At 36.6% G+C, this 14,605-nt stretch overlaps 1 protein-coding gene across 17 annotated transcripts in view; it reads left to right on the forward strand.

The window, feature by feature from the left end:
- The window catches only part of FRMD3 (FERM domain containing 3), a 329,113-nt gene that overhangs the window by 130,579 nt on the left and 183,929 nt on the right, over positions 1 to 14,605 (forward strand). For 8 of the 17 annotated variants that reach the window (XM_074196656.1, XM_074196661.1, XM_074196653.1 and 5 more), the window contains 2 exons: positions 2,262 to 3,238; positions 8,601 to 8,668. The exons of 3 other annotated variants lie outside the window; for them this stretch is intronic. The gene's annotated coding sequence lies outside the window, so the exon portion shown is untranslated. Of the gene's footprint in view, position 1; positions 1,024 to 2,261; positions 3,239 to 8,600; positions 8,669 to 14,605 lie in introns of those variants that run through there. 6 more of the 17 variants (XM_074196654.1, XM_074196658.1, XM_074196664.1 and 3 more) reach the window with 6 other exon arrangements.

Here is a 14,605-nt window from a genome sequence, read left to right on the forward strand (position 1 = left end):
CTTAACTCCTTTTGCCTCCAATTAAAGAAACAAACATGGGGCAGCTCAGTGGTGCAGTGGATAGAGCACCAGCCCTGGAGTCAAGAGTACCTGAGTTCAAATCCAGCATCAGATACTTAATAATTACGTAGCTGAGTGGCCTTGGGCAAGCCACTTAATTCCATTGCTTTGTAAAAAACCTAAAAAAAAAGAAAAAAAACCCACTCCCAGACAATTAGGGTGAACTATGGAGTTTGAAACTGGTTATATCTCTGCTCTTCTTTCAGGATGTTGATAGTAGATTTACTGCTGAGAAAGTGGCCTTAGAGGTTAACTAAACTAATTCCCTCATTTTACAGATTTTCCCTTTCATTTTTCCTAAATTGTACCACTCTAAGAAATCTTCTTAAACCAAATAATCAATGGAAATATCTTTTTTTTTAGGTTTTTTTTTGAAAGGCAAAGGTTAAGTGGCTTTGCCCAAGGCCACACAGCTAGGTAATTATTAAGTGTCTGAGACTGTATTTGAACCCAGGTATTCCTGACTCCAAGGCCGGTGCTTTATCCACTACACCACCTAGCCACCCCAAATGGAAATATCTTAAAAGACTTTTGTCAAATTACATTGGTTTTATCTGGTCAAAGACCAGTGTTGGTCCATCTCACCCCCAATTCTGTTCTTCTCCTTGTTCTTTATTCTGTAGAGACCCTAGTATTGGTTCTAAGGAAATATTAAATGAAGATGATCTTTGCATTTTAATCTCTCATATAAATCATTGATATCTGCAACAAGTTGATCTGTTTCCTGTCCCCTGAATATCTTTTGCCTATATTGGTCTTCCTCCTCACCCTGTCTCTTCCCCCTCTCCTAGTAGAAATCTTGATATCACAGACTACATTTCTTCTTCAGTGAAGGAAATCCTGTTCAGGATCCAGTTCAAGTCTTACCTACTTCATGGAATCTGATCCACTTGCTGTCCAAAGTGATTCAGAAAGATCTGAGTGGAATACTGCTTTTGACCTTTGCTAGTTATGTGATCATGGGTCAGTCAATTTATTACTGTGAACCTCAGTTTTCTTATCTGTCAAATGGGGATAATAGTGTCTACCTCATGGAGTCATTGAAATTTATTGGTAGTCATTATGATTCCTTCCTCTGAACTTAAAGTACCAGGAGTAATCATTTATTGATTCTTCATGAATTTCATTATGCCAACCCCACTACTCATTTCCCTTTGGATTGCCATTTATCTTTTTTTCACTCCCCACTAAGATAATAAACTTACTGAAGGCAGTAATTGGATCTTAAATTTCTTTATTCCCCTTAACAGCATATAGTATATAGTAAATGCTTTTGTGAGTTAGGTACAATCTTAGAATTGGTTCTTAGCATTGACTGAGAAAAATGTCCTTAGAGCTATAAGATTCCTTATATCCCATCGACAATCAACTGCAGCTGGCAAAAGGCTGATGCATATGTAGGATCCTTCCTTACAGAATGTAATTCATGGGGAGGCTATCCAGGCCTTTCGGCTCAGAAAGCTGTTTTGCTGAATGAATTGGAAGAGAAGAAAAAATACCTGGATTAATAGGAAAGGAAGTAGTTTAGACTTAGTTGATATTTCAGAAGAATTAAAAAAAAATTGGTACACACACATACACATATATATGTTATCCCTGAGATAATTGAACCTCAACAGCAAGATATATAATCTTTGAATTGTTAAAGATGAAACTGGAGAAGAGCAACTCTGTTATAGATGGAGACAGTATATATGTGGCACAAATTAGATATTAATTTATATGTTTTGCTTTTTAATAACATGAAATTAAAAAAAATCTTTCCTGTAAGAATCATTATTAAAACATCTATCTTGGTAATATTTCTAAAAGGTATCTACTTTGGAAAAGAGATGTGTGTGTGTGTGTGTGTGTGTGTGTGTGTGTGTGTGTGTGATTTCATTAGTGGGAAGTTCATAAAAAGCAACTGTCTGCAGTAGAGCACACTGGCACCTTCTTTGTGATTTATAGTCTTAAAGAATTGCCTAGAACACTGAGAGGTTTAAGTGGCTTGCCCAGGGTCACACAGCCAGTATATATCAGAGGCCTGACTTAAATCTGGGACTTTCTTACTCTGAGATCAGTGCTCTACCTAAGTCATGTTGCTGCTTGTTAAAGGGATGCTATGGGTTTTCATTAAAACCTGGTAAAAAAGGTAAGATGTTTTGCTTTACTCTCTCAGTTGGGGATAATAGAATTTCTTTTTGTTTGTTTTCTTCAAGTTCCAACTACAGAAAATCAACAGATGCTCTTTGACCTGAGGATTTGCTCCGAGTCCAAGGATAGCCTATATGATGAATATGTCAGTCCCTATGTCAGCTTTATACTGCTTCAATTTTTCTCTGCAGAATTTTTTTGAATTTAACTCTGTGGGGACTTAGACTGAATTAAGGGCAGAAAGAGAAGATCCTCATGGGAATGGGACCCTAAAGTCCAGAATTTATGAAATCTTTCTACAAATGTAGTTTTTTTTACTTGTAGGGCTGTATAGTCAAGTTTTAAAGCAGATTATTTGGGCTTTGCTGTAATCTCAGATGACTCTGTCTTCTTATAGAAAAACCCCAAGGAAGCCAGTTCTGACCTTATTACCTTAAGGGAGTGAGATTTCATTATTTCATAGGCATAGAGAACCCTTGGATGGAATTTTTTTTTTTTTTTGCAAGGCATTGAGGATATATAACTTGCCCAAAGTCACACAACTAGTAAGCATCAAGTTACAAGTCTGAGTTCAAATTTGAACTCAAGTCCTCCTGACTGCAGGGCCAGTGTCCTATCTACTGCACCACCCAGCTGCCTCTGGATGGAACTCTTAAAGGTAGAAAATATTGCCTTGTGAGGACAGGTATGAAATATTGAATATGCTGACCACAAGATCTAATCTTTTTTGAGCAGAAACACTTGTTATTGCTATCTTTAAATCAATGAGGATGAAGGGCAGAAACAAGAGCAAAGACATCTCTAACTTATTAACTGGCTTCTGGTCTGACAATTTTTAAAAATTCAATTATATTTTGTTTTCAGTTCTGGATTCTTTCTCTTTTTCCTTCCTTTCCTCCATCCATTGAGAAGGCAGAAAAACAAAACCCGTTATAAATATGTGAAGTGTTGCAAAAGAAATTACCATCTTAGCCACTTCCAAAAAATAAAAGAAAGAAATGTTCTTCAATTTTTATTCTGAATTCCTCAACTCTCTATGGAGGTGAGCAATGTATTTCATCATGAATCCTTTGTAATTATGGTTGCTTATTGTGTTGATCAGAGTTCCTAAGTCTTTCAAAATCAATTAGCTGCATAATATTGTTGTGATTGTATAAATTGCTCTTTTGGTCTGTATATTTCATTTTTCATGTTCTGTTGATAAAAACAATAACAATAATGATAATAGCTCACATTGACATGGTAAAATTTGTGAAGTGTTTTCATCATAGCAGCCCCATGAGGCATGTGGTAAAAATACTATCAGTCCTATTTTAGGGAGGGGACATTGAGAAGTTGTGACTTGACTATACTTCAATACCTTTTAAGAACCTAAAGTGTGTGGTTTTTTTTTAGATTTTTCAAGGCAATGGGGTTAAGTGGCTTGCCCAAGGTCACACGGCTAAATAATTATTAAGTGTCTGAGGTCAGATTTGAACCCAGGTACTCCTGATTCCTAGGCCAAGTGCTCTATCCACTGTGCCACCTAGCCGCCCCACTAGGGTGTGTTTTGAACTCAGATCTTCTGAATCTAAGACCTTTCTTCTTTCTCCTGTGCCACATCAAGCTTATGGAAGATAGACAGAGGCTTGATGTAGGATTCATTTCTTTTTCTTCCTAGGTGACTGTTTTGCAAGAGAAGGTAGAGAAGGCAGAAGTGCGCCTCATCTCTGATTGTGAAAGGTTGAACACATATACCTGGCCCAAGCTTAATTGTATGGGCCAAGTCTATGGCTCAGTCTTGTATGGGACAGTTAATTTTGGATGCAGGGCAAAAAACTTATCAAGAGGAGTGCTTTTTTAAGCCTCAGATTCTTAATAATTACCTAGCTGTATAACCTTGGGCAAGTTACTTAACCCCATTGCCATGTAAAAACAAAAAAAAAAATGAGTCCTTTTTTAAAAAAAAAGGAAGACAGGAAATAAAACAAATTTTGCCAGGCAGGTCCTCCACTATGAAGCCCTCTTTAGTTTGACCATTACTCTTTGGGTGACAGTTTGGTATAGTGAATCAAGACACAAACCAGGAAAACATGAGTTTGAATTCTGATTCTAATACATAGTGACTATGTGACTGGGTAAATTACTTAACTTCTTCCAGCTTTAGGCACCTCTCTTAGATTGTTATGTTTCTTTTTCCTTCCTTTTAAATCTCTGAATTAAAACAAGCAATTCCATAACATAGTGTAATAAAAAGGTGATTGCATATGAAACTGCAGATCTATTTTGTACAACTTGCTATTCCTTTTAAATATATAATAAAGTTATCATGTATATTTCTCTTTTTTCCCTTTTGCCCCAAGTTAGTTCGCATTAAACAAGTATATATATGTAAATGTGATATACATATATATGTAGAATTATCTTATGCATAGTTCTATTTGTTTCAGAGAAACAGAAATCTTACATTGTGAGAAAGTATCTTTTTTTTTTTTTTTTTTTTTTTTTTTAGTTTTTGCAAGGCAAATGGGGTTAAGTGGCTTGCCCAAGGCCACACAGCTAGGTAATTATTACGTGTCTGAGGTCGAATTTGAACTAAGGTACTCCTGACTCCAGGGCTGGTGCTCTATCCACTGTGCCACCTAGCTGCTCCTGAGAACATATCTTAATCTGGGAGTTCCCTAAATTCATAGAATCATAGGTCTAGTCCTCTGTCCTGTGAGGAAAAGGAAAGTGATATCGAGCATGTAGCTTTGTCAAACCCTTAGCATGTTTTAGCTAAGAACATTCATTGAAGCAATACTAGAGTAGGTACATGAAGAAAACAGAAAACAGAGCCTCTCTCTTAGACAGCTTGCAGACTCATGGGGAAATGGGATCTACTCAAGTTGAATAATAATTGAAATGATTAGGCACATATAAGGGGTAAGACCAGTTCCTGAGATTTCATTGGCATAGGGAACCCCTGGGTAAAACTCTGTTTATCAATGCTCCTTTTCCATAATTTATAGTCCTAGAGAATTGCCTAAAGACCTAGAGGTTAAATTGCTCAGGGACACATAGCCAACTTTCAGAGACAATAATAACTTTATAATTATCTATATATATGCTTTATATGTATATTATTTTGTTTGACCTTCATAAAAATCTTAAGGGTTAGGTGCTTAGTTGAGTGGAAATTTCAGGAGAATTAAAAAAAAAAATAAAAATAACCACACACACCTATATTCTTCCTGAGATGCTCAGACACAAGATAGTATGCTAAAAATGAAATTGGAGAAATATGAACTATCCTGGTGTAAATGGAAATAGTACTTAAGTAGCATAAATAAGATACTAAATTGAATTTTGCTTTGCTTTTTTAATAACATGAAATAACATTAAACATTAAAAAGTCATTCCTTTAAGAATCATAATAAAAACATTCACTTTGGGAAGGTTGGTGAAGTGGTAAAGCCTATTTTTTTAAACAAGATTTGTGATTTCATCAGGACAGAGAGCTCTCAGTGAGCTGTACTAAAGTAAAACTAAATTTTATATTTTCATAAAACTTGATTAAAATATTTTTTGAATTGTACAGCCACTGAAAGTATGATGTCATTATCCCTATTTTGTAGAAGAGATAATCAAGTCTCTGAGAAGTTAAATAATGTTTCCAAGCTTACCTAAGTCAAATCTTGTCAGTCACTAAGCATTTTTGAAGTGTCTGCTCTGAAATAGGTGCTGGGGAGATAATGATAGGTAAAAATATGATCCTGCCCTCAAGGGACTCCCAATCCAGTACACAGTACAATTATGTACTGTGTATAAACCAGAGATAATCATAGAAGAAAGACTTTAATATTAAGGTGGGAATTGGTAAAGGCTTCTTGCAAAAACTGAGAATTTAGCAGAGATTTGAAGGAAGTCAGGGAAGTCAGGAGGTGGCCATGAGGCTTCCAGAGCAAGCCAGTGAAAATGATGGGGTTGGGCGATGGGAATGCTTTGTCTGAGGAACAGTAAGGAGGACAGTGTGTCTGGATTTCAGTTCAAGGATGAGTTGTCACGGAGGGGACAGTAAGATGTAATAAGACTGGAAAGGGGGGGAGGGGGCCAGATTACAAAGGTCTTTAAAAGTCAAACAATGGATTTTATATTTGATCTAGGGGTTATAGGGAGTTCTAAACTTTCTACTTACAAGTCCTAGCACTCACAGGTGCTAAGGGATTTGCAAAAGATCACAGTCATCATTTAGAGCTAGAATGCATCTTACAGGAAATTCAATTCTCTCATTTTACAAATGAAGACTCCAAGATCCCAATAGTGTAAACAACTTGCAAAGTCAAATAATGAGTGACTCAGAAGAAATTCAATTAAACTGTAAAAGCTTTCATCGAAGAAGTCTTGAGGATTCTCTCTATATCAAGATAGAATTACAGCTATCTAATTTTTTTTCAGAGATAAAAGTGACCCTATCTTTGTTTTTATCTTATTATTTTCATCTGAGTCAACTAAGTCAAGCTGAGTGCTAGATTTAGAGTCAGGAAGACTCATCGTTATGAGTTCAAATTTAGCCTCAGACTCTTATTAGTTGTACGACCTTGGCAAGTCACTTAATCCTATTTGCCCCAGTTTCTTCATTTGTAAAGTGAATTGGAGAAGAAAATGGCAAAGCACTCCAGGATCTTTGCCAATGGGACCATGAAAAGTGAGACAAGACTGAAATGACTGAGCAACAACTTTACATATGAGGAAAAGCTCAGAGAAAAAGGCAGAGTTTTGAAAAAAAAAACACATATATCTCCTTGTGGTTTAGTGAAAAGGGTATTAGATTTACAGTCAGAGGACCCATATTTATTTTTCTACTTCTGCTGCTCCTGTATGACCCTGGGCAAGTCACTTAACTTTTCTAGGCCTTATTTTCTTCATACAAAAAATGAGGGACTTCTAGTCTGAGTCTATTTTGCTATGGTATGTAGATAGGAAAAGGGAGGGAAATAGGAACCTAGATTGTGATTTCACTGGGACAGTTAACTCTCAGGTGAGAAAACTCCTTTTACCAATGATGGTTCCTTCCCTTTCTGCACCTTATAGTCTTGAAGTGTTTTCCAGGGAGAGGCTTTTGACTTTCCCAGTGTCACACAATCAGTATGTGGCAGAGGTGGGATCTGAATCTGGATCTTTTCCAGTGTATATAAGCACTACACCAAATTGATACTTGCAATATATAGAAGACAATTTATTTGTATAATTTTGCAGATTTCTGCCAAATTTCAAGTGCTGGTAGCAGCATACAGCAATTTAAGGTTGTAGGATGGATAGAAGTATTATTTTTCTTACCTTGAAACTATGAGATCCTATATGAACATGTCACTGTATCATGGTCCTCTATGTAGGGAGTACTGGGTTTGGTTGAAAATAGACTACAGTCAAATGTGCCAAGTTTCTTAGATAACTTTTAAAATGAAGTTTGTGAAATGGAAGAAAACCTCATCAGTTCCTTTGACTGAAGTTCTTTAATCCTTTTAAGAAAATCAATTGCAGTAACATTATAGGCCATGCACTAATGGAATCCGTGGAAGAGAAAAAAATAATAGCTGATGAAGAAAAGAGGGATGGTAGAGGGGAGAGGAAATGGTGGTAATTATGGTGGTTGAGTGGGATGGACTGACAGACCATCTAAAAGGAACTACTTCATGGGTGGGTAGAGCAGCCCAATTTTGGAAATTGTTGGTAACAACTTTTCTAGAGAGAGCCCTGATGGTGCTTTATTAAGATACTGCTTGTACTGAAGTGAACTTGTTGGATCGAAATCCCTCAAGGAAATATTTGTCATTCATTCAGCTAATTCAGTGCTTTATGGGAAGTTAGCTCAATAGCGATCAATGGAAAGCAAATTACCTAGGGCATTATCTTAGCTCAGAATGGAATAATGTACTGTTATCATTATTTTTCCATAATGTCCAGCAGGAAATGTTGTCCTTTCCTTCTTTGCCTTCTTCCTCCCTCACAGATAGAGGTATATTAATCAATCTAATAAAATACATGGGAAAAAATGCTGCCACTATCCCATCAGAATGCTTTTTCTGTTGGGGTATTGAATTCTATGCTATTTTTAAAAGCTTATTTTTCCCATTCCTTTGTCAACATATTTCTCTCCAGGACAAAATTTCACCCCTGGCTCTCAGATTGTCTGGGGAGAGGTGAGGTGAGGCACTAGACAAAGTGGAAATTTTTAATATACTTACATCAGTACCACACTCTAACAAGTGTTCTGTTGACTCTGGACAAAGCTGAATTTGATGGAAAATTGTTAACCTCCATTTCTCAACACCATCTGGGGAACTATATTCAACACAAGTGATATTACCTCTATGTTCTGAAGTCTGTAATAGAAAGATAGCTCAAATGGATGTGGATTTGTTTGTATTCTTTCTTCTTGTCAGTATTTAGATGATTGATTTCTACATTTACATGCTAAGGAATGGATTATTCCCAGAGGAATATGTAGAAGGTGAGTTTATTTTGTTCTGGTCAATTTTTTTTGCAATTTTTTAAGAAAGATTTTATTTATTTTTGAGTTTTACAATTTTCCTCCTATTCTTGCTTCCCTCCCTCCACTCCCACAGAAGGCAGTCTGTTAGTCTTTACATTGTTTCCATGGTATACAATAATCTAAGTTGAAGACTTATCCTTAAGGAAGAGAGAAGATATATCCTTAAGGAAGAAAAATAAAGTATAAGAGATAGCAAAATTACATAATAAGTTAAGTTTTTTTTCTCTAAGTTAAAGGTAACAGTCTTTGGTCTTTGTTTAAACTCCACAGTTCTTTCTCTGGATACACATGGTATTGTCCATCACAGATAGCCCCAAACTGTCCCTGGTTGCTGCACTGATGGAATGAGCAAGTCCATCAAAGTTGATCATCGCCCCCATGTTGCTGTTAGGGTATACAGTGTTTTTCTGGTTCTGCTCATCTCACTCAGCATCAGTTCATGCAAATCCTTCCAGGCTTCCCTGAATTCCCATCCCTCCTGGTTTCTAAAAGAATAATAGTGTTCTATGACACACATATATCTGGTTAATTTTTTGATGAAAACTCGGGTGATACTGAACAAAACTAAGAACCTAGGTTTAGGAAGCGGACATATTTCTCACTTTAAATCTGTTCAACAAGCATTTATTGACTCCTCTTTTCTAGGCCCTATGCTAGGGCTGAGTTAATAATGACCCTCAGGTCATTAAGCTCTCAGGGAGCTTATATTCTATTTCCATGTTACTCAAATAAAATTGAATAGTCATGCTGTTCCTTAAGGATAAAAAAATTAAAATATACAGAAAGCATGTAAGATCATCATTCTGAAGAGGCAGTGTGGTATGAAGGAATGGTTTATGTGTTAGACTTGGAATCAGGAAATCCTGGGTTGAGATCCTGCTTCTGACATTTTTCTATATATGTAACCACTGGCAGATTATTTAATTTCTTCTCTAAGCCTTAATTACCTTATCAGTAAGATGGGGGCAATTATTCCTGTATTAGCTAACTCAGAGGATCTTAATGTTTGTAAGCCTTATTGTAAACTTTAAAGTAAATATCAAACTATTAATAAATTATTTCTGGGAAGCTAAAGACTGAAGCTTGGATCATCAGTTAGTCATTCAACCAATCAATTTATATATATATATATATACATATATTTATATGTATAACATATAGGCTCTATGATTCTTTAGGCATTTGGTTTGTCTGGAAAAGGATCAGAAGATGAATCTGTGATGTGTCTTTATAGCCTTTCAAGATCAACCCAGGGACTTTAGGTGAAAGAGATGTCATAAAAATTTGGGACAATTTCTCTATTACTGACCATTTCCATCATTTGGATTGAGGAGGATGGAAGACATGACTATCTTCATTGCCATAGCCTTTTTTAATGTGTGCCTTAATTGTGGTTCAATGAATAGGCCATTGCATTTTGTTCTTGAGTTCCTCCAATCAGGAACATCAGAAAAATTTAATAAAGATGCTTTGTTTTCCTATAGGGTTTTGATGAGCAATTCTTTGCTGCTCTGTGTATATGTAACTGCCAGAGATTCAAAATTGGCTTCAAGAAAAGCAGTTCCATTGGTTTATGAGTGAATTTTCTTCTAGTCATGAAGTTATTTCACTTGGTTTCCTTTCCTTAGATCTGTAACTAGGACAAAGTGACTGGAACTTTTTCTTAGGAGGGAAATTTAAAGTGTTCAACAGTACCATCCTAGGGATTACTTCCTTCTTTACCTGTCTTGCTTCTGGCTCTTCTTAGAGATGCTTCCTTTTCTTTAGTGGTTTAGAAGCTTCTTGGTACCCCAGGATATCATCTTTCCCCTCTTGGCTACACAACTCTCTCTACACATCCTCTTCCTCTTCTCTGTACTCTTTCTTTCTCTCTAAATTTTTGGTTCTAAAATCTTGCCTTTCTCTGTACTAAACTATTCTTATTCTCTCATTCTTTTCATCCCTTTCTCTTCCCCTCCAGAATGGAGAGGTGATTCTAATTCAGTTACAGGTTGGACTAGACTCTTCTGACTCTTCTTAAGGGATAGAAAACTTGAAGAAGTCAGGGACTTGAGGGTTATTATCTAGTTCAAAGCCATTGGGTTATAGATGTAGATTTGGAAGGAACCTCAGCTCCCCCATCTTGGCCTGTTCAGGGTAACATGATTGGGATGTATCTGAGGCAAGATTTGAACCCAACTCTTCCTGACTACGAGTTCAGCACTTTCTCTACTACAAATTTCTCTTCATGGTTTACTATTTCTGCTCTCTAGAAGATTTATATTACTACTTGGATATGAATGTAAATGAGCAAGGATGAGAGATAGATCTTTGCTTAAGAGGCACCTTTTGCTTTCTCTCTTTGAGAAAAAGGCTGAGGCCTCTCTTTGAACTTTGCATCTCTGAACTCTGATTCTCTGTGACTCTCAGGATTACAAATTTATTAAGTATGATATGCTAGGCTCCGTGTTAAGTTCTGGGAAGACAAAGGACACATATATATATATATATATATATATACTTATTCAGTTTTGGGGTGCTGCTTTGTGGTCATTCCATTTCTTTTTTTTCTAAACAGATATATGTATATATATTATATATATGTATGTGTGTCTCTGTGTTTGTTATATGTGTATATATATGTGTGTGCATATATTTGTATATATTCTCAATGACTTGTTAAAATAATTTTTAAAACTTTAAAAATATTTTTGCATTTCAAATTCTGTCTCTTCCTCTCTCCCTCCCCTCCTGTCTCTCTGAGATGGTAAGTAAACAGATAAATGTATATATTAACAATCATGTAAAACATTTCCATATTAGTTAATTTATATAAGAAGACTAAAAAAAGGGAAAAGAATGAAAGTGAAAAATAGCATGCTTCAGTGAGTATTCAAACAAAGTCAAATACTGCTGGGGAAACTGGAAAACAGTATGGCAGAAACTAAGTAATGGATGAAGTACCAAGATGTTGTCATTCGGTTTCATACCCTCAGAAGCATCCCAGGCTCCTCACTGTCCTTTCCTCTGCCCCCCCCACATACAATCAATTATCAAGGCTCATGGAGTGAGTGCCATAACATTTTGTTCACTTCCTTTCTCTTTGCTAACTCAATTACCACCCTAGTTCAGGCTCTCATCATCACTTGCCTGGATTTTTACAACAATTTCCTAGTTATATCACAGTTATAAATTACAACAAGTTCCTAGACTTCTTGTTGCTTTCCTCTCAAGAACCTCCACTGGCTCCCTGTGACCTCTTGATTAAATACAAACTCCTCATCTTTGAAAATCCTTGACAAACTAGATTTACTCTACCCTTTTCAGTCTTATATCGTATTACTCTCCTTTACCCATTCAAAGTTCCAACCCAAACTAGCTGACTTGCTATTATTCCCAGAACTCCTTTTCCTCCATCTCCATCCTAGGCAGTTTGACCTGGCTGGAATGTACTTCTTCAACACCTGCATTTCTCAAGAATCCTTAGTATCCTGTAATATTCCTCTCCCATAGGAAAACTTCTGATTTAAGCTCAATGTGAGGATGAACTTCCTAATAAATGGAACTACCCCCCCCACCCCGTCCTCAATTAATAGGTTACCAGGAGAGATGATGACTTTTCCCTTTTTAAGCAATGACTGGATGGATGATGCCTTGTTGGGGATGTCACATTGGGGATTCCTTAAATTTATTGGTTTGACTGGATGTAATGACTCTCAAATTTTGTGATTCTTTATTTTTTTGTTGTTTTCTTTTTAGGTTTTTTTGCAAGGCAGTGGGTTTAAGTGGCTTGCCCAAGGCCACACAGCTCGGTAATTATTAAGTGTCTGAGGTCGGATTTGAACTCAGGGACTCCTGACTCCAAGGCCAGTCAGTACTCTATCCACTGCGCTACCTAGCTGCCCCTATTTTATGATTCTTAATGTTCTTTTTCCTCCTCAAATTTATCATATATTTCCATTTCTGTTATATCCTGTATATGATATACATTACACTACATGTTGTATCTTAGTAGAGTTTAAGATTTTTGTGGGCAGGGACAGTTTTTGTCTTGAATTTGTATCTCTAGCACCTGTCTCTGCACACAGATTATTATTTATTGTTGTTCAGTCATTTTAGTCATGTCTAAATTTTGGATTTTCTTGGCAAAGATTTGGGAGTGATTTGCTATTTCCTTCTCCAGCTCATTTTGCAGATAAGGAAACTGAGTTTGTAATCTCTCCACCATATCCTGGGGGTTCTTAATAATGGTTTGTTTGGGTTGGCTTGGATCAGCCCCTGACCACATCCTTGTCTTACTAAGCAATGGAATGAAATGCACTTCAGATATGAAGAGCCTGTTGAGTGGGTTGGACATTCTTTTCTTCCCCCAAAGTGCTTTTTTGTTGTAGACAGTGGGGGGGGGGAGGAAGATGAAGGGAAAGGACAAAGCAATAGGTGCTAATGGCTCATCAATTCCTGTATCTATATTTAGCCTTAAGAAAACAAAACATAGCTTTGCCTGGAATCCTACAATTCTCAGATGAGAAATAAATGTAAGCAAGCTGCCATTCTTTTCATTACTAAACATGAGAAGAGAGAGGGAAGCTGGGTGGAGGGGACACAAGCCTACACATTTCAGTTTTAAATGTTTGTGACATAATGTTCTATAATGTTTATATGCAGAAATTTCCCCTTCCCATATCTCCTAAATACCACAGTTATAAAAGTTGTGTGGGCCAGAGCTTGCTAATAACCTGACTGGCAAACATGTTGAATTCAAGTAGATATTTTCTGAATGACACCACTCAAGCTAGACTTAAAGGTTTTGTGGTGACCATGATTTATGGAGAATGATGAACAATTTTTGATTTTGTTTTGAAAAAGGAAAGGAATGAAAAGATAATGTATGTGAAACACTTTCTGTAAAGGAATGGGATTTGGAGGAGGTTGGGAGTAGGGAGCAGGGTAGAAGAATTTTGTTTAAAGGCATTATAGATGGAGTGACCCTGAGGGGTTCTCTCCAGGCTGTAGCAGGTTGCAGTATTTAAATATCCTTGACCAACAAATATTCTTCTTCTACTGTAGATTTATAGAGTTTTAATTTATAGAATAATAATATTAATAAATAACAATAACTAGCATTTATATAGCTTTAAGATTTGCAAAGTGCTTTACAAATATTAACTCATTATATCCTAACAACCGTGGAGATACATGCAATTATTATTCCCAAATTACAGATAAAGAAACTAAGGCAGATAGGAGTGAAGGGTCTTGCTGAGGATTACACAGCAAGTAAGTCTGAAGTGGGATTTGAACTCAGATCTTCATGTTGTGCAGAAGATTGCCCTTGTTGATATGAGGAGGAATGTCACTGTGTATGAAATAATTATGCAATGGTGGTGTAATCCACTTTTGTTCCCTCACCACTGATATCCCTCTAGTAATGTGTTCCAGTTTTTGTACAAATAGTACCACCTACATCACACACTCCAGTGGTGGATTTAGAGAAACCACTAGAGTAATTTTAGAATTGAAATGAGCCTTTGGATTTTATTCCAGTCTTCTAATTTGAGAGAGGAGGACACTGAGGCTCATAGTAAGGTGGTAACAAATGAGATGATCTGACCTAGGGTCTCCCGACTTGCATTGTCTCTTTCTTTCACTGAAGAAGGAATTGGCAAATCATTCCAGTATCTTTGCCAAGAAAACCAGTCATATACGTCTGAAAAACAACTGAACAACATACTTCTACTCTTCTTGCTGTAAAGAAAACAGAGCGAAGATATCCTTGATTTGGAAACATTTAAGGAGAATTCATTGCATTTACAATTCTAGTCCTGAGCTTTAAGCCGTTGGCTGCTTACTTGTATGGTAACCTGGTCCTTTGAGTGTGGGGCTGATTGAAGGGGATTTCAGGACCAGACCTTCCCA

The sequence above is a fragment of the Macrotis lagotis genome, chromosome 8 (genome assembly GCF_037893015.1).
Source record: "Macrotis lagotis isolate mMagLag1 chromosome 8, bilby.v1.9.chrom.fasta, whole genome shotgun sequence".
NCBI classification, from domain to species: Eukaryota; Metazoa; Chordata; class Mammalia; order Peramelemorphia; family Peramelidae; genus Macrotis; species Macrotis lagotis.